This window comes from Schistocerca serialis, unplaced genomic scaffold, assembly GCF_023864345.2.
Source record: "Schistocerca serialis cubense isolate TAMUIC-IGC-003099 unplaced genomic scaffold, iqSchSeri2.2 HiC_scaffold_1343, whole genome shotgun sequence".
Taxonomy (NCBI): Eukaryota; Metazoa; Arthropoda; class Insecta; order Orthoptera; family Acrididae; genus Schistocerca; species Schistocerca serialis.
In genome coordinates, this window is record NW_026047562.1 from 3,724,295 (window position 1) to 3,749,889 (window position 25,595).

At 41.9% G+C, this 25,595-nt stretch overlaps 2 protein-coding genes across 4 annotated transcripts in view; both read right to left on the reverse strand.

The window, feature by feature from the left end:
- Nucleotides 1-10,873, reverse strand: part of LOC126439769 (ankyrin-1-like) — a 434,210-nt gene extending 423,337 nt beyond the window's left edge. The window contains exon 1 of the mRNA XM_050090593.1: nucleotides 10,769-10,873. The gene's annotated coding sequence lies outside the window, so the exon portion shown is untranslated. The remainder of the gene's footprint in view (nucleotides 1-10,768) is intronic.
- The window catches only part of LOC126439759 (protein roadkill-like), a 327,044-nt gene that overhangs the window by 49,510 nt on the left and 251,939 nt on the right, over nucleotides 1-25,595 (reverse strand). Inside the window, exon 1 of one of the 3 annotated variants that reach the window (XM_050090583.1) lies at nucleotides 22,941-23,063. The exons of the other annotated variants lie outside the window; for them this stretch is intronic. The gene's annotated coding sequence lies outside the window, so the exon portion shown is untranslated. Of the gene's footprint in view, nucleotides 1-22,940; nucleotides 23,064-25,595 lie in introns of those variants that run through there. 3 annotated transcript variants of the gene reach the window in all.

Sequence of the window (25,595 nt, forward strand, 5' to 3'; positions counted from 1 at the left end):
CCGCGACCGCTGTACGGCAGCAACGGACGTTGTGCTGGTACTGTCCACAGCCTCGAGAGCGCATGCGCGACACACTGTGTTAACACTCGTACCAACGTGTACTCCTGAACTTAAAATTTTATGAACAACCAGGTGCGGCTAACGAAATGGACGTACACGTTGTCCTGTAAGGAGCACAGATATAGCGACTGTCTTAACATTTGTAATAATTTGTTTGGACGTCAAAAGTGAAGGGACCAATGCGTTTACTATTTTAAGCCAACCTAGCATATTTGGGCTAAACATCGAACTTGACCACATGGGGATAACTACGGGTTTGAAATACCGGATAATCCCAGCTATTCGGCAAAACGGGAGTGCTAAAACATGTTGATTACTCCCTACGATTATGGCGGATGGAATAACGGTTGAACACCTTCAAAAAAGTTTTTGTTTCGCAGCTGCAGCTGGTCGTTAACACGGTTATTTTTTGTCATGTAGTACGTGAACTTCGCAATGCAAGAGCTGAGTATTTTTCGGAGGGTTGGGTGCGTGAGCCGTTTGCACCAAGTGTTCAGCGAATGTCGAACCACGCTTGCCATCCGCAACTTTAGGAGGTATAGGCTCCTTGTATCTCGTTAGTAAGGCTCTTCCTGTTTGGCCGATGTAAAATTTCGGACAATTGTCACATGCAATCTTGTAAACTCCGGATAATGACAATTTAGGCTTTTTTAAAGTGTGAATCAGGTTCTTCTGCAGCCTACTATTAGTAGGCAAAATTGTCGAACCCCTGGTTCTTTAGAAGACGCCCTATTTAATATGAAACTTTACCTATGAAGGGACTCACTTCCAGCACGATAACCTAACGTGGAACTTTTAGTCCCATTATTATCTACTTTCCTGTCTTAGAGCCGTCTCTTCATTTCAAGCTCGTAACCATTATTTCGGGCTGTTGTTTCCAGGGTTGCCAGTTCGTGTTCCAAGGCTTCTGCGGATAGGGGAATGGATATCGCTCTATGTATACTAGAACGAGAAAGTGCCATTTTATGCGGCAGCGGGTGTGCAGAATCGGCAGGTATAACATTCTCAGAAAACTTATGCTTCCTGGAGATGAAGATGTCACATTCTATGTGATCATCGACTATAGATAACTTAAGATCTACAACGTCATACTGGGTGACTCGTTTTCAAGAGCAAAAATTTTCTCGTGGAGATCGTTGAACAGTACAAGTATCTGAGCTATGTCTTCTTGGGATGAGTCAATTACCAAGAATATCATCCACGTATCTCGGCATACAACTTTATTTTCTCCGCCATCTATATATTACTAACAAAAAATTGAGATTCTATCGTATCCATGAATATATCGGAAAGAATCCCTGCTAGAGGGCTACCCAATGCTAACCCGTACGGTTGTGAGTATATTTTGTCTTTAAAAGAAAAGTAATTGTATTTCAAAACAAGGCGCGGGAGATTCATGAGCTCATCAATTTCAATATCTGGTAATTTCTTATGGAAGTGTAAGTCCGATCTACAGGTACGTTGGTACGGAGGCTGGAAACCTCAAAGCGGGCCAGCTCGGATGTGGCATGGCAGATTACGTTATTCAGTTTATTTACCATTCGACAGTTTCTGAAAGTAATTTTTCTGGAAAGCGAAGTTCTTAATTTTGTAATGTAAACAGATAGCCAGCTTGTGGTACGTACTATTTGCACTGACCACGATAGGACGTATCGGATGGAAGTTTTTGTGAACTTTGAATTGACTCGTTAGTCTGGGCGGCTTCGGTTTCATATTCAGGAGCCATTTCTTTAGAAACACTCCTATTAATTTATTAGTGTTCTGCAAACCTGTTCTTATCTCTTTATGTAACGCTTGAGTAGACTGATTCGATGGAAGTAATGCCATTTTGATCGAAAAATGGCTGTTTTATCTATGTATTCCGCTTTGGAAGCTATAATTAACGAGTTTCCGTTATCGGCTTTCGTAATTAGGGCGCTATTGTTCTCCAGTTTACGATTAATACTTTTCACGGTTCTATAACGTAATGCTTTGAGCGACAGATCATTCATTTTCTAAGATTTTACAGGATTAGCCAAACCGCGTTTGAACATTCTTTGGCGTTTTGGTACACTCCAAACCTAATTTAAGGCCTACTATGAAATTGTCTACCACGTGTGGTTCTTTAATCGCAGGTGGGATATTGAATTTCAGCGCTTTGGACAGTAACTGGGTCTTAGCTGTTGAAAACATTATAGAAGTTTTATTAATAACACGTTCAACAGAACGTGGGTGTGAAACCTGTATTATTGGAACATCCTTGTTGGTTACCTCTGATAACACCCTTGGACAAATTTGACAGTTTTTTCGCATGCCTTGCAGCGATTCTTCTTTCTGTTTGGCAATGACATCAGTGGCCTGTGCCCAAAAATCATCTATTTGATAATTGGAAGACTTCGAATAGGGCATCAATATTTCAAGATACAACAAATAAGCTTTCTGGTTTCAGTAATCTTTCTTTGTATGCAATTCCACAACCACAATTCTGTTATTGAGGATCTGAGCTATGAATTTTTTTTAGGAAGTAGGCGATTTGTAATATAATTTTCCTACATAATTGCGAGTACTAGCATGGCCATTTCATTTATTAACAAGTGTAAACAGAATAACGTGACCCCAAAGTTTGTCAGCGGATATTCACTGTGGATCACTACACAAAAACTGTCAAGAGTTGACGCCATCGTTTTCTTTAGTCCTGTCTGAAATATTTCGGTCAAGTAAAGTCACGTTAATAAATCTTTGCGTGAGTTTATAAAAAACTGCACCGTTCATCATGTAATGAATATATTTTTAAAGCACCTACATAAAAGAGGCTACAAAGACGGTAGTAATTCTCTTTTAGCCAATTTAGAGACTAACCGTCCATAGATATAATTTTCATGTTTTACGTCCATCTATGTGGTAACGATTATTTGCATATTTTTATGTAAATAAGTAAAAAAGAGGAAATAATTTGTACACGCGGGAAGTATAAAGAAATACGCAATACTAATTTCTGTAAGAGAAAAAGAAGAGAAACAGCTGTTTGAAACTGACAGATAAGGGGACTGAAATCCCTGACTTGCCGGTCGTCTTGTTTCCTTGGAGTTGGCAAAATTTACACGACGAAAGAAAGAAGGCATGGAAGGTCGGGGACATATTTTGATAAACAGTAAGGAGAGCGATATTTGCTATCAGCAGATTTGCCCAAGTATTAAGCATTTTAATCGTAAATAAACGAGAGACGGAATTATTCGTGAGTGGTAACGAAAATTCATTGTATCAGCTGTGCAACTCAGAGACAAGCCAAAGTCCTGCAGTGCTTTAGAGAGGGCGTTACTTCACCTACTGTGGCATTTCGTAACTTGTAATCGCAGTTTTACGTACGGAAAGGAACGACGCTTCAGTGATACTATAAATGAACTAAGGGTAGGTAGGGCGTGAATTACAAGTTAATGAACAGCAACACTGATAGTTCACCATACACTAGGTATTTACGCGTTAGCACTTGTGTATAAATTTCTCAGCATTATTTTGAAAGGAGAATAAAGCCATTGTGCAGTGGTTTTCCGTACTTGGATCTCCACATAACGAACTTCTACATCCAATTTTAGAATTCAAACACTTACACTCGACGTATTAACGATACCGCGTCTTTGTATACGTCAGTTACACGCGGAACTGCATCGGTTACATGTACGTACATAATTAAATTGTGTACCACAGAGGAGTAATATGGGTTCAATAGAAGTAGGCATATACTCAACATTTACGTACATTATCTTTCGCTGCTTGCGGAAAGATTCCCGACAGTGCGGTACACAGTGTATGTACTGGGATTGAAGTCAGCACGTGAAGTGTAACCAAGCGTGTTCAGAAAGTACCAGATTCTGTGAATTAAAATTAGGCGCTGCAGTGGTTAATTGTAAGGGCACAGAAGTACTTTGATGGTTAACATTTCACACGTGTTCTTGGAGGCACATTACGTGCACAGATATTATGTACGTTATTGAAATAATTCTTAAATGCAATGTTGTCAACCAGACTGACTAAGAATTTAAAGAATTCTTGGCCTTGTGTAAAACGAGCAAGGGGATCGAGATCACGAGTTGAGCTGCTCAGCACCGTACTGGTGCAGAAACTAAAGACGACAGATAAAAGGCGAGACAGAGAGCTACCATCAACGAGTCACTCGTTTTCAGAATTCGAATTTTTCCGAAGTATTAAGTGTACGAATATGATTGCGTGCCATTACGAATTCAGCGTCTTGCCAAAATGCCGACAAGGCAAGACTTTTCATGTGTTGGAACATGCGAGGTATTTGACCAAATGTGGCAGCTGCAAAAAACAGTGTAAGGGGGTGGGGGGATTGAACGAGATTTTTGTACGCAGTCCACACAAGTCAACAGCACGCAGAAGCCACGAACTCTTAACACCGCAGCAAAGTGTGTGGAAGACAGTGCGTCGGCGGTTACACTCCAAACCGTACCGTCTGGATCCCTTACAACAATTAAAAGCGGACTGTTACGGCCGGCGCCTTCAGATTTGCGCCACATTGCAGGGATCAACTGAGGATGGACATTTCGCCCCCACGCTGATATTCAGCGACAAAGCAATTAACACTTTTCTGAAAAAGTTTATCTCCGCAATGTGAGAGTGTGCCGTACTGAAAAACCTCAGGTGATTTCGGCGCATGGAGGAGATTCGCCGAGGGTTAATGTATCCTGTGCAGTGTGACAGGCGAAGCTGAATGGGCCGTTTTAATACTGTGAGACAACTGTGGCGGGTACATCTTATCTCGATATGTTGCAGTTGTGGTTGTTTCGACTACTCATTCCTTCAGGGCCCATCGATGTTTGTTGCTACCTAAACGACGAAATTTCGCATCGCTGGATTGGCCGTAGGCGGTTAACGCAAGTACTGACCAGCTTGCAGAAGCACTTAACAATGGATGTTTGAAAATCTGAAACTGGTCACGGGTTTGTGTAATTAAACTGTGTGTGTCGTAATTGCGGTTGTCTCCTATATTTAAGTCATAATGTTTATAATTATACTAGTCCTGTTTGTCTTAATGTTTATTTCCGAAAATCTAGCGATTAAAATAGGGTTTCATTGCACTGTGGCTGACTCAAATGAACTTGAAATATTAGCAGAAGGCCACTCCATCACTGACTACACAAAATAGAGGCCATAATGGATGTTACTGGGAACTCGCGTCACAGGTATGTATGCACGATGATCTTCAGAGCCATTTTGTTTCTGTTTAGACCACTCGGCCAATGGGCTTGCGAAAATTTGAAAGGGCGCGAAACACAGGAACGTAACAGTGAGACGCAGTACGAAAAACAAAGAAAAAAAACCGTGGACGGGAGAGCGCGCGGTCTGCACTCGTCCGGAGAGTGTTGGCTGCCGCGGGGCGCCGTGCTCACGTGTCGGCTGGCCGGCGGCTGCACAGGTGTGGACCTGCCTCCACACCAGGGACAAGCGGTGCCCAGCACTGAACCTGCCGATTCCAACTGTGCGTCACCAAAACGGACATACGACACTCTTCGAAAGCTAACATGCGTGAAATACGTGCCACACAAAAATTGTTACTGTAACATTCCATTTCTTTGGCTCCGCTGAGTGACAACCATACTGTAACCTGACAACCTGTACCAGAACTCTGGCTAAGCAACAGATCACTTCTCCACAACACACTTTACAGAAAATAATATAACAGCCACGCGTTCTGTTGTATCCGTGAGTGTGTGTGACGTCACGCAGCACACCATTACGCCACGGGTCAATGTCGACGGCCGCTATCAGCAGCTGCGAGCTGCTCCAGTTTAGGCAGCCGCCTGTACTGGAAATACGGGTACTTGCAGAGCCTTGATGCTTTGAGAAAAGTGAAACACACGACGGAAGTCTGAGAAAACTGCAGATTTTTTTCACTCATTAACTACTAAATGGTTTATTACCACATGGGCCACCAAGGCGACAGCGAAATTTTCACGAACCTTTTCTTTCTCCGTCTGAGACATTCAAGTACCGGGTGCTTGTAAGTAAAATGCAGCTACTGACCCAAGTCCACTGTGGTCTGTGAGTATGGTAAGGGAGCGAAACACTGTAGACATGCTAATGCGTTAACGCGAAACCAGTTGGCGCCGGAGGAAATCAATTCCAATGTTGGTTAGCAGGTGCGAATCTGTCACTGTGCTACACCTCGCGGGAGTCTCCGGTGCTCACACTGAACAAGTTCTGCAACTGGCGGTTAATAATATCGACATTCTGCCTTTCTCACTTGTTTGTCCCTTCCTGTCCACATTCCGTTCCCAATGCATTAGATATGGGAACATTTCTTTCCGGTGTAAATCGGTTCCGCAAGGGCGCATTAGCATACCAAGTTTCGCTGCCATACAGCAGTCACAGCCCACGATGGACCTCTGCGAGTGGCTCAACTTGAGACTACAAGCAGCCAGTGGTACAGCGAATGACGGACATTTGCCACGCTGGACATTTGCCACGCTTGCCCCTTCGCCAGGTAGCTTAACTAGCGATCCCTCAGGTTAGGGACGCAATTCCTCGTACTACTTCTGTCCGCTTTCAAACCGGCGTCTTCACGTCTTACTCGATGCAACCAGTACGTAAGGGACCTTCTTCTTCGACGTCTTGGGGAAATACAGAGCTTCTTCTCCGAAATCGAAACATTTATAACTTTTGGGAAACGAAAGCAATACCGACGATTAAGTCAGATAGTGAGATAGAGACAGTCCATCGCCAAGGGAACAACAAGGACGGAAAGATGTAAAAGAGTGCGAATGTACGCTAATCATTTCTTTTTGATCGCTGCATTTGTGCCTACTTTAATTACTAAAACTGCATGCCCAAAAGACAGTAAGGAAAGAAGAAATAGGTATGTGAACGTTTGAAAAGAAGAACGACATACTCCATATTAATTTACTCTCTAAAATCCGGTATCTCTTGCGGCGAAACATTAATAAAGTGTAGCGGGACAATGTTCAAAACATGACTGAAAATACGCTACTAAATAGAGATAAGAACTATGATTGACATGTCATCTAAAGTCTACGTACATTTTTAAAAATGTTAGAAATAAGGAACTGTAGTAATACAGAATGCTATGCTTGTAACGTACGTTGTTCTACATTGTTTAGCTCTGGTATTTACAGAGTCAGAGAAAACATACTAGGTTTTGGAGGGAAAAACCGTAATTGTAATGATCTACACTAGAACAGAAACAAGAAGCACAACGTAAGGAAAAATAATGTAATGCCTGTTCCAACTCACAAGTGACATTGAAGCAGATAGTTCCTGTGACAGTGTGGGCAGAGGTTATATTCGACAACCTGAATAAATTAATAACTGGCGCCTTTTGCCGACCCCCGGTATCAGACGAAACAGTTGCTGAACGGTTGAAAGAAAACTTGAGTCATCACAAATAGGTACGCTACTCATACAGTTATAGTTGGCAGTGACTTCAATCTACCTTCCGTATGTTGAGAAAAATACATTTTCACACCCTATTGTAGATGGAAAACAACTTGCGTAATTGTTCTAAATGCTTTTTTAAAAATTATTTTTAACAGTTAGTCCACGAGACCGTTCAAATTGTAAAATGGTTACGGAAACACACTTGACCTCTTCGCCACAATCACGAGCATCACGACGGATAGAGGGTTAGTGAACACACAGTCATAGCGAGGATCAATTCCGTAAAAAAGAAATTCACCAAAACTAAAGGCGAAATATATCTATTTATAAAAGCTGCTAAAAATTCGGTAGACTTCTAAGAGACACTCCCCAATCCTTCCAAACTATGTAAGTGAAGACCATATGAGGCATAAAGGTCAAAGAAATGTTATCAACAGCACTCGAGAGATTCGTACCAAATAAATTAATAAGAGACGGAAGTGATACCCCATAAATGTGGCGGAAACTCCAAAGAGCTTCTGGTCCTATTTTTAGTAAATCAGCGGAAAGGCTCAGTAAGTAGCTTTACTACGCGGCGGGTGAGGGGGAGATAAGGGACCCAACCCTTCGGAGCAGCTAAAATCGTGGCGAATGTCCGTACACCGGTACAGCACGGTTCCTCAGCCACGTGTCAGGGCAACACCTCGCCACCGTCTCCACGTTGAGTCACGTTTACTGCCAGCCAAAGTATCATGTGAGACACCACAGTGTGAAATTTTATGCAACTATCACATTTTACTGGTGGACGGAACACCTAATGAACTGAAAGCACCCGGAAACACTGTACACATTCCCAAGTCACGAGTGACCTTACTCCCTAATTATTGGATATCTGTGTGTGACCTAAAGAGCTGATTCCGCACACTCGCGATTAAATGGAGGCCTTCTTAGGAAACTGTTTTGGCTGCCGCTACTGTTCATCCGTGAACGCTGCAGTTTTCTACAATTCAGCAAATCTTATCTCGCTACACACGACACGTTTTGAACAGGTCTCTAATACGGCGTGCATCAATTGCGTTGTGTATTTGTGATAGGCGAGTATAAATACGAAAACCACCACACACAGTTCCACGTCACGAAAGTGAAGGGCATTTACAGCACCTATTCCGGTTTGCTTATTATTCATAAAATTCGTGCAACTTTTATCAAATGATCCTGTCCGTCACGTGTGACGACAGTCACTTTTCCGTGACGTCACGCGTTCTTTGCTGGCAGTGGATGAGGGGAGCACACTGAACAGTCATGTTGATCTACCTGTTTCCGAAGATAAAATTGTCAATTTTATGGTTTTGGTATTCAAATTTGCGTTTTACGACGATGTGCAGTCTGACATGGCATTTTTGAACTCTTCAAGACGGGTCGTCTTCATGCCGAAATGTCTGTAAATGTGACATCAGTGGCCACCGACAATTCCGAAACTGTGACTTACCATCAATAACGGGTAAGGCTTCTGTAACAGTATCTGGCTAAACGAAATAAAGTTTACTGTAGGTTTCTGTCAAACATAATTAGCAAATGCCCCCACACATGTTATAATTTTGACGTGATTCAGCCCTCTGACGGAAACTAACAACAAGTCTACCTCGACTCTCGCAACTGTTGCACTGGAAATGGCACAAATTAAATCTAGGTTCTGCCGCCATTAGTGCCTGCACATAGAAATCTACACTGCACTTTAATCGTGTAATTTGAACGTGAAATGAAGAAGCTGGTAAATGACGGCGTCAGAATCACCGACATTCATTCCTCCCTCACATAATACACGACTGAAGCCGCACAGAACACGGCGCGTCTCACAGATGGCTGACGCGTTGCTTTGTCGACACACCGGGCTCTCTCATCAGGCAAATAGTAACACGAGAACAGCCAAACAAAGCGATGCAGCGTTGTAGAGTGCTAAAAAAAATTTCATCAGCAAATCACAAACGAGGAGACGTGACAGAGCGATAAAAAATACGAAATGTTTATTTCGTGAAGCACAAACATTACGTTAAATTCTCAAGAATTCGCCAACTACTACGCAGATGGTCGCCTGTTTGTAATGAGGGTGTTGGGGAAAGCTACAGATTGCTCGTTGACCATAACCTTAATTCCAGAAAATTGTGAAAATACGCAAATGAAGGCGAGTGCTGCGTCTCATCGCCACAAGCGTGTCGGCGTCACGCCACGAGTTGTGATTCGCGAACGGATTTCAGGATCCGCAACGCCCACGCACGAAACAGCTTCCGACGTCTCATTACTTTGCAGACAAGTTTACGTGTGTAACATGTGACGTTAAGCATGTAAGCGAGATAAAGTTTAGAAACGGTTTGAAATTGTTCTTAATGTGTGTTCGAAAGCAAGTGCTCATTCCGAAATACTGGGTAAACACAGTCTGCTTAATTTGCGCTGCTTTTTAAAGAAAAGCCCGTTTATCGAGCGTCTAAATTTTTGACACGTCATGTCTACTGATGTATGGGCCGTACGACGATGTAATTTTTGCAGATACTCTACGGGTTGTGGGGATACGTCTGCAACATCTGATGCCTAAGTTGACTCCATGAACAGCGACAACGTGGCCGGAGTAGGGGGGTAGCGGAAAAATCTCTCCAGTTTTTGTAGTCTTGAGTGCAGTTTCTTGGAAGTCGGTAACTGCCCTCATTCTGAAATACTGTCTGAATAACGTCCGCGTATTTCAGCGCCCTTAGTCACGTTACCTCGCGACGCGCAATGTTTCCAACTGCGGTACTTCTCTTACTGTGTGACAACCGCAATTTAAGATTATACCTCTGAATGAGTACATCTTGACAACATTTCAGATGTCTGAATTCCGCCACATTATGCGAAACATTAAAAAATAAATTTCTGCCACGCCTGCAAGCCGCTACACGCCTTGTCGCACTAAAACTAGCTTACTGCAAAGTTCTGCGTTTGATGGTTTTCGTAAACTTGCGTCCTACGAACATAATCAAGAACGCGAGGTTTTCATTTTAAATGCCTGTTGTACGTGAATACCGTGGAAATTACACTAGCCGACTCAATGTGGCGGTATTTTCCATTCGTTCCACGTTATTCTCGCTCAAGCTTTCATAGACTGGAGCAAGGCCATAAGTAACGACCAATAAATCACTGAACACTCAAAACGGTAATTTAACACACTGTTAGCCACCCCCTTTGTTCGTAGCGGTCGTAATTTTTCAAAGTAAGACAAAGTATTAGACCAGAGCAGTGAGTTACGAGACAAAAACCACACAAAAGCGTGCAAAACATCCGCCGCTCCCATAAATTCCTGCCTTACCTTTCTGTGGTATTCCCGTGCAGACACAAGATACACAAGCTCTGTCTGGGTAGGCAGGACAACGTGGCACGCTGCTTCCCTCCAGGCTGCTGCGTCACAACTGGGCCGCACAGACAGCCGGCTGCCCCCCCCCCCCCCCTTGCACTGACGTCACGGGGCGGCGTTGCCAGCTCGCGCGGCAGGCGAGGGAACTGCTGCAGCAGTGCCAGCGGGGCGTTTACGTCGGTGTCGGCACTGCCGGACCGCCTGCGTCCCATCCACGCCACAGTCAGTTATCTCGAACCGCGCTATACAGCTGGCAACACGCACCCCCTTCGCCTGGCGCCCCAAAAAACCCGATTTCGTCAACCGATTTCCCAGTACCGCTTTTGGTCAACGCAAAGATGAAACAAAGACGCTACATTTTGGTCACGGGATGAGGAGAGGTGTGAACACATCTTCCGTCATCGTGCTGAGTGCCAGTGACTTACGTGCGAGTTTCGCGATTCGTATCGATCATTTGCTACTCCAGAAATGACGGACGAATGTGACAAGTTTTCGTTAAAGAACGTTACAGGGATATCAATGCTGAGGTCATCGGTGCCTGGGCTCACGTACTACTTACTCTAACTTAAAATAAGTTACACTGAGCACGACACACATTTACCCTCAACGTGTGGACCAACTGAAATCATTCTGTGATTTCGTTGATACTGGATACGGGAAAGTTCTTGGTAGTATTAAAACTAGATGGTTGTCATTGTTGCCAGGAGTTACAAAAGTTATTGACATGTAGTGAACCTTTGAAATCTTGTTTTCTATCTCAGAATACATGTCCCACGTTGCTGAAACGAATTTTCGAGAACCCACAGCCACTTCTTTGGCTTCATTTCACACAATGCCCATTGAAAATGTTTTTTAAATTCAATCCAAAAGATGGAAATAACCACGGTTTCAGCTTGCTTCAAGAAATACCATTTTAATTAACTTGGAAAAGAAAGTACTTTCACTCAGTCAAATACGAGCCTTTTACCAATTCTAAGACACTTTTGTGACTTGTTTGGAAAAGTAGAGTTCTCCACCTCAACCTCTGAAATCATCTCATTGGATAACACACACAAAAAAAAAATACTGTTTCTTGGGCTGAACTTTTAAATTTTCTGATAATTCTTAAGGCAGTAGACTAATGTGCAACATTTCAGACGAGATACGATGTGTGAACATTGTATCCCAGAAATTTGAGGAATTGGAAAAAGCTAATTTGGAAACAGTTAAGAGACTGTGTGATATATTCCACACACTTAAAAGTACAGGTACTTCATGTAAAAATATAGACACGCTTGTGAATTTTGCTCCTGCTGTACTACACACAAATATTGTTGTGGAAAGAATATTTTCAACTGTGAAGTCCCTTTGGAGGGTGGAATGTGTAGTGCTAGAACCACTTCATTCCCCACACGAGTTGTGTGTCTCATATTAGAGGCCAAAAACGAACATAAAATTCTTTGTCAAGTACAGAGTAGAGGTGCTCTTATTCGGTAACTGTACTGTCTAATTATTGGATTTATAATGAATTCTTGCAATGGGCCTTTGTCCTCAGAAGTTGACTGCCAAAGTAGTTGCTCTCTGTCCCAGTGTACTTAAAAGCAGAATAAGCAAGCATTCTTCAAAACTATATAATGTATGGATATGGTCAGTGTCTGGATCAAGTAAATCCTACCCCATATTTGGCAGATTGGGTTCCACATTTGGAGGCTGCATTCGAGAGACACGTACCACATGTCTAAGTTTAAGCACCATTTAATATTTTCGTGTTTTAATTCAGACGTAAACGTCGAGTGGCTCTTTACATACCACCTCACAGCACCACTCTGCTTCCCAGTCAAGCTCCCTAAAATCATTCAGTTCTTATCCTCCCTTAATAGCGATCTATAAAATCGTTATATGTTGTCTTGTGTATCCAGTACGAGGATATTTCATTCCTTAGCTCATACAACAGCTTGACAGGTGGTGGTTTTCTCGGCTATTTTTCCAGTACATGAACGAATTTCAGCCACAATCTAAGTTTGTGTGTCTGGTGCGTGCTCAATGAAACGAAAACGAAAATAACCTCTGTTTGCCTGGTGGCTGTTGGTATTTGAAGTCAGGAACAGGTTTCATTCGTAACACCGACTTTGCCATTAAATCTGAATTTTGCGGAGAACAGGTAGCCTTCATAATGGCGAGACCCTTTTGCACAGGATTTCGGTCACCCCAGGGATCTTATGTTGATGCTGTGACATTGTTAGGATGTACTAACATGAAAATTTTCTACAGATCTCTCACAATTTCTTCATTGTGGTTGATCAGCGTTGTTGCTTGCTTTATGAAACAGTGTCGTCTTTGTTGTCTGTTTTGAATTTTGTGTGAAGTGTGTTTACGGTACTTAGGGAGCTTTTCGTTTTAATCCTTGTAATCGTTGTAATTACAACCCAGACCTGACACGCACACCTCCAGAGAGAGGGAACTAGTGTATGTACACAATATCGAATATTTAAGAACTAACTGCAATTAACTTAATAAAGAAGACCCAGAAGCTTGCAAGCGTGAAGGTGAGATGGTAGGACGCGAGTCACCTCCGCAGCTACCCTCTGCTCTGTGACTCAACGCTTACAACCGCTGCCTCAATCAACCGCTGGAAGATCAGCCCCCGCACCGTAAACTGAATGTAATGAAGGCTATAGCACCCGATACGCCCTTACATGACGTCTGATTATAACACAACAGAAAGAAAGTGTCTTGTTTTTATATACCTTCCACGTACCGTTGCCTTGAAACGGTGTGGTTTCATAATACGGAATTTAGGACCTCATATACAGTAGCAGCCATGACAAATGACAACTTTTTTCATGCATAAATAATTATAACAGTCACGTGCAAATGTCGTCAACTCACGGAGTAACAGTGTGATAAGTTTCTTTTTTTAACCATTCTTGACGGCCCACAGCAAGTCTGGTCTTCCGCCACTTCCTTTGTTTGTCTTCACAGGAACACAGCCGACCAAGCGAGCAGAACCAATGTTGCAGCTCCAAATACTGGAAACGCTGTCCAATGCTCCGTACTGCATGCCTGGACTGCACAATTGCGAAGGACGTTTCAGTTTTCCAATACCTATGTATCCTAAAATGTATCACAGAGTTTCGTGGTGTGCAATTTAATAAATAATGACTCCGAAATGCACCACTTAAGCTTCGAGGAAACTGAATGTAACCTGGCGTCTACTGCGACTGCTGTTTCCCACCAAACAACACGACACAACTGAAGTCATGAGAAAAGTTACTGACTTCTAAATGACGGGAAAATTCTCCGTACAACTTCGTATGCATTACGTAGCTAAAAATGAAATTTCCATCCCGATGACAAATTTATTACTGTCTTCATTTGCATACTGACGAGTGAACCATCATTTGAATTCTGAGTCCCGTATAACACTTTACAGGTTTGCATCAGAAGATCACATGATCAGAAACACCTAAAGAGTGAATAGTAAAGATATTGTTTTCCGACGCAGACTGAATACACATTTAACAGCACATGACGATTCTTGCTGCACGAATTTCGTGAAAGGAAATACGGACCAGTACTGTACGAGATGTGTCCACACTAGGAATAAGAAAACACCGCACCTGTTGCTACCGCTGCCCATCATCTTTGACCGACGAAGAAAATGCCGGATAAACCACTAACCAAAATGCAGTATGCGTAAAATACGTGTAGTGACAAGGGCTATTTAGTTTGTTTCCATCACAGCACATTCATACACTTCACCAAATCACAAACTGCCCTTTCAGTCTCAGCTGCAGAAACGTGTCAGCACACCCTGCCTTCCAAGCAACAATGTGGGAGGGAAACAAAGGTCAGTGTTGTGTTCTGGCTCTGCACACAGTAGAGAGAGAGTCACGTGAAACTACGGCACAGGTCAAAGCCAGTGTGTGGCATCGCTGGGACACTCGGTGGGGAGTCTTGTTTTACGGTACGTGGTTGTGCCCTAGCAGTTTTAAGATTTTAATTTGGAAGGCATGATATATACGGCAAAGTGCGTTGAATGTATTGCAAGTCTGGACATCGGAATATACTCCGTTCATCACATTAAACTTCATGTAAACATTACACTATGTACTCTTCCGCGTTTGCTGCAACCTCTTTGGATTTAGTTTCAGGTGGAGCAGATGCCAAGCGGTCACAAGTGCAATCAAGTACGATGATGAGGGTTCGTTTTATGCTGTACGTATCGACTTGTGCTGTAATACGGGACAACAGCTTTACCGGCGCGTTCAGATTTGACAGCGCTGGCCGGGCAAGTGGTCCAGCTAACGTACACTGAAGTGAGCAGTGGCAGTTCAGGCGTAAAAAGAGACGAGCAGAGGACAATACAGCTTTGGATGTGAATTTTTAAACAGAAGGAAATAATATATGGCAAAACTCAGGTGATTTTCTCCTCAGATGACCGGACGGAAAGTATATCATGCCATCGATATTAGCGAACATAGTATTTTAATTAAAAGCAGGAGTGATGAAAATTCGTGACTAACGAGGGTAATTTTTCTACTTGAGCTGTGTGTGGCGTGAAAGCGCACTGTAGTAGCGCAATGTAGTAAAATACTAAGCCACTGAAGGTATCGGAGTCAGCTGTCTGGTAATCTCTGAACTCCTTCCACATCGGACACCGCTGAATACACTTCAGTACAACTACGTTGATAACGAGTCATCAGAGACAGAACCCCAAGCCACAAAAATGTCCACATTTCCTCCTCCTCTTTCGTGACGTGCTGTTCTGCAGTTCGCCATCGTTTGGCAGTGCCGTGTCACAAAGCTTCGCGCATTAGTTGCAGTTCGTTTGACACCGTAATGTCTTTTTATTTCTCGCGACAAATACCTTAACTTGGCTCCATATCAATTCTGTCGGGTTCAGACTGCAGTGTTACGACCACAACTCTAAATATAATCCATTTGTACAGCGTGCTCGACGCCATCAAAATTGTCTTCCATCTTTCTGCGACATCTGTCACTCTGGCTCATGTGAGACCACATCTGTCATACAAAACAATGGGCATATTCAAACAGCACTTCTTAATTTTTCTCCAAAAAATTTAATCACGTAATGTTTTATCTTCAACCATCTTTTGCAATCTTTTATAATATATCTGTAATTAAGAACGTATACTTGCGATGAAAACCAGAAATTTTCGTGTGATATGTAATTGTAAACTACAAGATGTGCATTTTTCTTAAAATTGGTGATGCACAAGTTAATTGCCATATATGACTCAAAACCGTATCAACCAAAACCACTAAAAATAAACGCAAAATATATCTATTTAAAACAGCAGATAAAAATTCTGCTTCATGCCTTCCTAAGAGAGAGTCTCCATTACTCCCAAGCTAATTATGTAAGTGTAGACCAGATATGGCTCAAATTCAAAGATACAGTATCGACAGCAATAGATTCATACCATCTAAGTTAATAAGAGACGGGACTGATCCATCACGGTACACAAAACACATCAGAACACTGTTGCAGAAGCAACGAAAAAAGCAAGCCAAAATCAGAAGAACGCAGAAGCCCCAAAACTGGCTAAGTTTCACGGAAGCTCGAAATTTAGTGCGGACGTCTATGCGAGATGCTTTTAATAGTTTCCACAATGAAATATTGTCTCAAAATATGGTAGAAAACCCAAAGAGAATCTGGTCGTATGTAAAGTACACCAGTGGCAAAAAACAGTCAACACCGCGATAGCGATGGAGAAGTTACCGATGATGGTGCCACTGAAAAACCACAGCAGCTGTTAGCAAGAGTGACATAAAAGTAGGTAGCTTAGGTGTTGCGACACAACTCAAATCACTTAAGAAATGCAGTTCTTCCGGTCCAGATGATATACCAATCAGGTTCCTTTCAGAGTATGCAGATGCAATACCGCCTTTCTTGGCAATCACATACAACTGCTCACTTGACGAAAGGTCTGTTCCTAAAGACTGGAAAGTAGCACAGGTCACACCAACACTCAAGGAAACAAAAAGGAGTAATCCATTTAATTACAGACCCATATCACTGACCTCAATTTGCAGGATGATTCTGGAGCACATAATGTACTGTAACATTATAAATCACCTTGAAGAAAATGACTTATTGATACATAATCAACACGGATTCAGAAAGTATCGTTCTTGTGCAACACAGCTAGCTATTTATTCCCATGTAGTAATGAGTGCTGTCCACAAGGGATCTCAGATCGATTCGATATTCCTAGATTTCCATAAAGTTTTCGATACCGTTCCTCACAAGCGACTATTAATCAAATTGCGTGCATATGGAGTATCGTCTCAGTTGTGTGACTGGATTCGTGATTTCCTCTCCGAGAGAGGTCACAGTTCGTGGCGATAGACGGTAAATCATCGACTAGAACAGAAGTGATATCAGCCGTTCCGCAAGGTAGTGTCACAGGCCCTCTGCTGTTCCTGATTTACCTAAATGATCTAGGAGATATCTGGGCAGCCCCCTTAGAGTGTTTGCAGATGACGCTGTAATTTACAGTCTAGTAAAGTCATCAGACGATCAATTCCAATTACAAAATGACCTAGAGAGAATATCTGTATGGTGCGAAAAGTGGCAGTTGGTACTAACAAGGGAACCTCCCCATCGCACCCCCCTCAGATTTAGTTATAAGTTGGCACAGTGGATAGGCCTTGAAAAACTGAACGCAGATCAATTGAGAAAACAGGAAGAAGTTGTGTGGAACTGTGAAAAAATAAGCAAAATATACAAACTGAGTAGTTCATGGGAAGATATGCAACATCAAGGACACTAGCAACGCAGGAGCGCCGTGGTCTCGTGGTAACGTGGGCAGCTGCGGAATGAAACGTCCCTGGTTCAAATCTTCCGTCGAGTGAAAAATTTTAACTTTTTATTTTCGGTTTATGTGACAAACTCTTATATTTTCATCACTTTTTTGGGAGTGGTTATCACATCCACAAGAAAACCTAAATCGGGCAAGGTAGAAGAATCTTTTTACCCATTCGCAAGTGTACAAGTTAGGTGGGTCGAAAACATATTCCTGTCATGTGACGCACATGCCGTCACCAGTGTCGTATAGAATATATCAGATGTGTTTTCCTGTGGAGGAATCGGTTGACCTATGACCTTGCGATCAAATGTTTTCGGTTCCCATTGGAGAGGCACGTCCTTTCGTCTACTAATCGCACGGTTTTGCGATGGGGTCGCAAAACACAGACACTAAACTTATTACAGTGAACAGAGATGTCAATGAACGAACGGACAGATAATAACTATGCAAAAATAAAGAAAGTAACGTTTTCACTCGAGAGAAGACTTGAACCAAGGACCTCTCGTTCAGCAGCTGCTCACGCTACCACGGGACCACAGCACTCCTGAGCTCATGTTCTCCATGATGTTTCCTATGTGGTCCATGGACTACTCAGTTTGTACATTTTGCTTATTTTTTCACAGTTCCACACAACTTCTTCCTGTTTTCTCGATCTGTGTTCAGTTTATCAAGGCCTATCCACTGTGCCAACTTATAACTAAATCTGAGGGGGGTGCGATGGGGAGGTTCCCTTGTAAGCAAAGAAAAGTGCGAGGTCATCCACATGGGTACTAAAAGAAATCCGAGTAATTTTGGGTATACGATAAATCGCACAAATCTTAGGGCTGTCAATTCGACTAAATACCTAGGAATTACAATTACAAGCAACTTAAATTGGAAAGATCACACAGATAATATTGTGGGGAAGGCGAAACAAAGACTGCGCTTTGTTGGCAGAACAGGTCACACTAAAGAGACAGCCTACATCACACTTGTCCATCCTCTGCTGGAATGTTGCTGCGCGGTATGGGATCCTTACCAGGTAGGATTGACGGAGGACATCGAAAAAAGTTCAAGGAAGGGCAGCCCATTTCGTGTTATCGCGAAACAGGGGTGAGAGTGTAACTGATATGATACGCGAGTTGGGCTGAGAGCCACTGAATCAAAGGCAGTCTTGATTGAGGAGAGATCTATTTACGAAATTTCAATCTCCAACTTTCTCTCCCGAATGTGTAAATATTTTGTCGACACCCAACTACGTAGGAAGAAATGATCATGATATTAAAATAAGAAAAAGCAGAGCTCGAACGGAAAGATATAGTGTTCCTTTTTCGCACGCGCCATTCGAGAGTGGAATGGTAGAGAAGTAGTATGAAAATGGTTCGATGAACCCTCTGCCAGACACTTAAGTGTGAATTGCAGAGTAACCATATAGATGTATATGTAGATGTGATGAGTTTCATTTTTAAATGCTTTAGGTATTCAAACCAAACAAAGAAAATTACGCACCACGTGGAGCGTAGAACCACCGCCTGCCGGCACACACGATGGCCAGTCTACGACCCTGTCCATCACGCCACGCATACAGTTAACACCTCCCTTATTTCTGATACATAGTCCTACTCGAAAAAAACTCAAAAGCTGATTTTTGCCTGTAATCTTGTGAAGAACATTAACTATTTGTTTCTCGCCATTAGCGGTGTTCCACGCGCGTGTTTCACTACGAAGCAGGAAGCAGTGTCGTCCATTTTCGCGGTACGTATGAACAGCGAGACAATCAGAGCACAAGTACTGGTTACAGAGACACTGTGACTGCACACAATTTTTAAGATAAAAGTTACGTAGGTAAAGTACGATTAAGATAGACGTTGATGGCTGTTAATACGTCAGAATGTCTGAAAGGTTCTTCCACACTGACATAGTAATAAGCTACCGAACACTCAAGTCGGACCTACTTCCAAGGGCAGACCACCACCAGTGGTAAGAGCTACGGCTGCTGACCAGCCAGCGCGCTTGCGTTTGTTTACATCTGGTTTGCTCTTATGATGAAGTACATGCTACATACGAACCCCGTAGCCCCACCCTTTATTTCGCATTCACGTTCATTGTCCTACCCGTCTCTCAGCCGTATCTTCTTATTCCACACCAACCTACACCTCTTGCTGTGCTACGGAGTACTGAAAGCTTGTTCCAACAAATAAGTACGATTCTCAGCCACATATGAATTTTTCCAGATAGACTGAAATACGCTGTTGTTCAACAACGGCATAAAAAAGGGGGATAGGTCTGATGCTAACAACTACCACCCAGTCTTAGTTCTGACATCTTTATCCAAAATTCTTCAGGAGCAGAATCTCTTATCTGTAAAAATGACATACTAATTAAATGTCAGTTTGGTTTTCAGAAAGACTTTTCAACAGAAAATGCTATATATGTGCTTTCACTGATCAAATATTAAATGCACTGAATAACCGAACTTCATCCATTGGAATATTTTGTGACCTCTCAAAGGCTTTTGATGGTGTGAATCATGAATTTCTTCTAGACAAGCTTAAGTATTGTGGCATGAGTGGGACAGTGCACGAATGGTTTAATTCATATTTAACTGGAAGAAAGCAGAAGGCTCAAATTAACAGTACAAATAGTCTGCGAAAACCAGCGGAGTCCTTTAACTGGGGAGGTATCAAGAACGGTGTCCCACAGAGTTCAGTCTGTTTCCTTATTGGTCTTAATATACATTAATGACTCGCCACTTTGTATTCATGAAGATGCAAAGCTAGTTCTTTTTGCTAATGATACAAGTACAGTAATCACACCCAAGGAAATTGTAAATAATGTCTTTCACAAAATTACTAAGTGGTTCTCTGCAAGTGGACACTCATTAAATTTTAAGAAAAAACAGTGTATACAATTCTGTGCAGTAAATGGCATAAAAACATTGATAAATATAGGCTATGAACGCAAGTCTGTTGCTAAGGCAGGGTATTCAAAATTTCTGGATGTGTACACTGATGGGAAATTGAATTTGAAAAAACATCGATGATCTGCTGAAATAGGTTGAGCTACTTACGCTACTGCGGTTATTGCAAAATATTGGTGATTAACATCATTAAATTAGCCTACTATGCCTACTTTCATTCACTGCTTACACATGGTATCGTATTTGGGGGCAATTCGTCACTAAGAGGAAAAGTATTCATAGCATCAGGCTAACAGCTGGAGCCCACCGAAGATGACCTTGTGAACATTTATCCAATGAACTTGCGATATTCACAGTACCTTCGCAGTACATATATTCATTTATGACATTTGTCAATGACCCACCCCAGTTCAAAAATAACAGCAAAGTGCATAGCTACAACACTAGAAGAAACCATTATCTTCACTACTCTGGATTAAATCTCACTTTGTCACAAAAAGGTGTGAATTATGTTGCCACAAAAGTATTTGGTCATTTACCAAATAGCATTAAAAATCCGGCAGATATCTAACCAACAATTAAAAGAAAATAAAAGTATTGCTGAATGACAACTCCTACTCAATAGATGAATTTTTAAACATGAAGTATTAACTATAAAAATATTTACTATTTTGTGCAAAGAAAACTTGTGTTCAAGTGACACATCCCACATCATTACGAAATGTATTAATGCTCTATGCAACAAGGATCAATGTATGTGTGTACGTATGTATGTATGCAGACCAATTTGTCAACACAACCCATATTTCAGGGAGGTGGCTATCGTATCAGCCCCTCTTTGTGGAAGTTTGTCTACAACCACCTGCATTGCTATTTTTCATTTACTTACACAAAAGACGATGAAATTACTCTTAACGTATTAATGTCAAGAGATCCGCTTGCTATGATATAAACTGTGTATTCCTTTCTCTACGCAACAGCAACACACTTTATACTGTAGGCAACTACAGGTGTAACAATGCGTTCTTCTTGAAGCCACAACAGTTGAATAATTCTTTGTTTGTCGTAATAAAGTATTACTCAGGAGCACCCGTTTGGTTTGACAAGAACATGTATGTGAATCTTCAGTTTCTCCCAAATTATTTTTTGATGGAACAGTCCACAGGTGAACTGCCTGTTCGTAGTGTCCAGCGTGCACGCTATGAACCGAAAGTACAGCTATGGACTGTTCCATCAAGAATATATGTAATAGTTGAGTTCTGCAGCGAGATTTGTAGCTGATACTCTGTATCTTGATATCGTTCTGAGCATTGACAAACACTTATCAGAAGAGATTCTGAGGATGGCTGGTTTTATTGCCAAAGTGTTTCAGTACTGGTCCTTTACGTGGGATACTGCTTCACTCGTCCAGATACCCCCTTATGAGAAAACCGACTACTTTTTTGGTAAGTGTACGGCACAGTCACTGCCTGTAGATGCACGATTATTAATTGAAGTGAAGACTAAGTCCCTAACGCCGGGAATTTTGACAACTTTTCTAGCAAGAGGATCAATTTTAGGTCAACGTAATAATTCATTCATTTCTGCACTTACACATATAGAACAAAGACGAAATGGAGGGTAACATTATCTGTCTTACTGACTACCCAACAGACTACCTTGTCACCAAAAACATTTCTCTAGAAAAGTGAAGATATCGAAATTCAATGGAACAGCGTTCTGTACTAAAACACATTTGCGTGACTTAACGTGCTGACGATTGCTAATGCAGGACTGGGGGAAAGACGCGAACAGATTAGTTGTACTAAATTCGGCAGTTTTCGTGGAGCCGACTGCTTCGGGAAATATCTGATTCAATGCTCCACTATGCAACTGTCAAAATGCGTCCAGCTTGGTTTGATTTCAAACCATTAGGAATAGGATCAGACTGTCCCAAGGTCTACGCAGTATCCTGACGTAAAGTAATTGTTTAATTCCTCAAGAGTCGAAGTCGTCATAGCATCTTATCTACTTGCAGAAGCAGTGTTCCGTCATTCTGTTCCGTTATTCCTAACACGCACAATAATCCTCTTATGGATCACACGTGTACAAATACGAACCTATATTTCGGGGGAAAAAAATTCAACAAAATGGCGCGAATACGAGTACAAATCTCGTCCGAGCCTATGCTTTTCACTCATGCCTGAAGTCCGTAGAACAGCAGAATTAATAGGAATGTCGGTAGGACTTTAAAGTAACAAGATTTGTAATACGAAATTCGTTAGTATTCTGAGAGCGTAATAAACGAACGCGGTTTGCTTTATACGCTGTAGTCTCCATAGTGAACCTAAATGAGACTTTGCAAAAATAAACCAAAAGAAAACAAAGAAAATAATTCAACACTACAGGAACGCATGAAAACAGTCGTCCTTACCGTATTAAGGGTGTGGGTGTAGCAGAAGAAATTCTCGGCGCAGAAACAGCAGCACGAAATCCCAACGCAGAACGTCACACTGGACACGACTGGCTACAAATGCGACAGACGCCTGAAGCGGCAGGGCTGTGGCACGCAGTCAGTGCTGCCAACGGCTGCGAGGCCGGCAGGTACCAACTGCAGTCTGCTACAGGGGCTCACAGGGGGCAACGCTTCCAGAGGCCCCGCGCAGAACATGCGAATGTAATAGCTTAACATCCACAAAGATAAATGAAATTTTACATAAAGGCCCTAATAACATTGTAAGTTTTGAGTATCCTTTAAACGAGAATGGAAGAAATGTTTCAACTCATTTTTAACATAAGAAGTTTACTAAATTGAGAAAAACTATGATCGTAAATGGCTTAAGTATTCGAAACCTACCGACAAAGTTCTTTGTTTTTTTATTGTAAACATATTCGATCTCCTTCAAACAAGCTATCAGGTGATGGACTCTGTGACTGGGTTCATTTAGGAAATCGGCTTCAAGAGCATGAATAATAATTTAACAACATAAACAGTACAAGAAAGTGGGTAGAATGCGAGTTAATTTGAAACAATAAAGTGGTGTTGATCATACTGACCTTGAACTACTGGAAAAAGAGAAAGAACATTAGCGTCAGGTTCTAATATGAATTATACTCACCATCAGGTACCTAGTTCAAAGTAATATTGCCTTAAAGGGAGGCAGCGACAAGCTCTATCAAGGAAATAATGGTAGTTTTCTTGGTTTGATCGAAAGACAGCAGAATTTGAACCCATTTTGCAGGAACATTAGAGGTGGGTAAAGGCTCAAGTAAGTCATGACCATTTTCTTGGAAAAAAACATTCAAAATGAACTCATAAATCTGCTTGCCAACAAAGTAAAAAACAGCGTTGTTAATTCTGTAATCGAAAGTAAATAATTTTCTGACATGCTTGATTGTACTCCTGATACGTGCCACAAGGAACAAATGACATTGATTGTTAGGTCTCTAAATTTATCAGAAGACGCAGCGACTGTAGAAGAACACTTCCACGACTTCCTGAACGTCACTTCAGCAACAGGAGAAAGTTTGACTGAAACCGTTTTCTCTATACTAGATGAACTAGGACTCGATATTCATGACTGCAGAGGTCAAAGTTATCGAATATGAAAGGTGATGCAAGTGGTGTTCAAGCCAGAGTATCAAGGTGCAAACCAAGAGCATTTTATATGCCATGTGCCAGTCACAGTCTTAATCTTGTGTAATCAGATGCGGCGTAATCTACTGCAAAAGCAGTCACATTTTCTGGTGTAATTTAAAGAATATACGTTATTTTCAGTGCGTCCACTCAGAGATGGGAAATCTTACTGTACAGGGGGCCAGCTTTAACAGCGATGAATCTTTCAGATTCAAAGTAGGGTGTAGAGTGTAAAAGCTGTTAAAGTGCCAGACGAGAGAAGTCAGAGGCGGCCTTCCTGAGGTGAGCGATGGCGCTGTTGAATCGAAAACAAAGAGCGCAGCTCACTCGTTTGCTGTGGACGATTTGAAAAGCTTCGAGTTTATTGTAGGCGTTGTCGTATAGTATGGCCTTGTCTTTGCCATTAGCGCAACAATTAAGGCAGTTCAAGCCGCAAACGTTGACGTGAAAGTAGTAACTAAATCTCTCGAAAGTCTAGTTACGTTTACTGGGAATTTCCGCGAAGGAGTTTTCGTTAATGTGCAGTTAACAGCGAAAGAGATAACTGAAACTTCGCAGACTTGACCAAAATTTGGAGAAAGGAGAACTGGCAAGAAGGCGAAGCAATTTGATTATGAAGGTGACGATTTGGTTTGCAGAGCTCAACCTTCAGAGGAGACAAATAGGATCGATTTTTTCTACGCTGTCGTTGAGACGGTGTTAAAAAGTTTGAAAGAGAGGTTTCGCCAAATGGCTAAGTATTCCGGAGTACTCGACTTTTTGTTTTCTCTAGACAGTTTAAAATACATACAGGACGAAGAATTGAAAATGCTGTCTAAAAAACTTGAGAAAGAGCTAAGTGTAAACACAAATTGTGAAAGTTCGAAAGACATTGTTGCTCAGAGAAATGGCGCCCTATGACGTGAAAACTCCTACGTTAATACTGAAATACTCGAATGACGCTTCAAACCCGCTTCACGGGATTTACATCGCCCACATAATTTAGCCAGCCGTGCCAGGAACTGTCGCCTCCGCTGAAACAAGCTTTCCACGTTCAGAGCTCGTCAAGAATTATTTCCGAAGCAGCATGTCGGCCATGTTCTCAATAGAACACGGCGCGGTTCGAAAACTGAGTTCTGAAGATACTATTCATGAATTTGCTCTTCAAATAGCGAGGAAAAGATGTTTTGTGTATACCCTTTGTGTTTATAACCTACAACTCAGTTAATTTCTTGTGAACACAGAGCACAGTCGAGTGATGAAAACATTGAAGCAAAATTTGTGAACCTTACCTGATTTTGAATTTCATTGAATTGGAAGGATTCCCGTAGCAGTCTTATTATTAACATTTTTGTAATAACTATAACTATTAAGATTTCTTCTCCAACTAACTATTTTCCTACAACGACAGTAGATCCCCTGCGGTAACAGTCTACTGAAGCACTGACGGAAGTTAGAATTCTTTTGAACGTC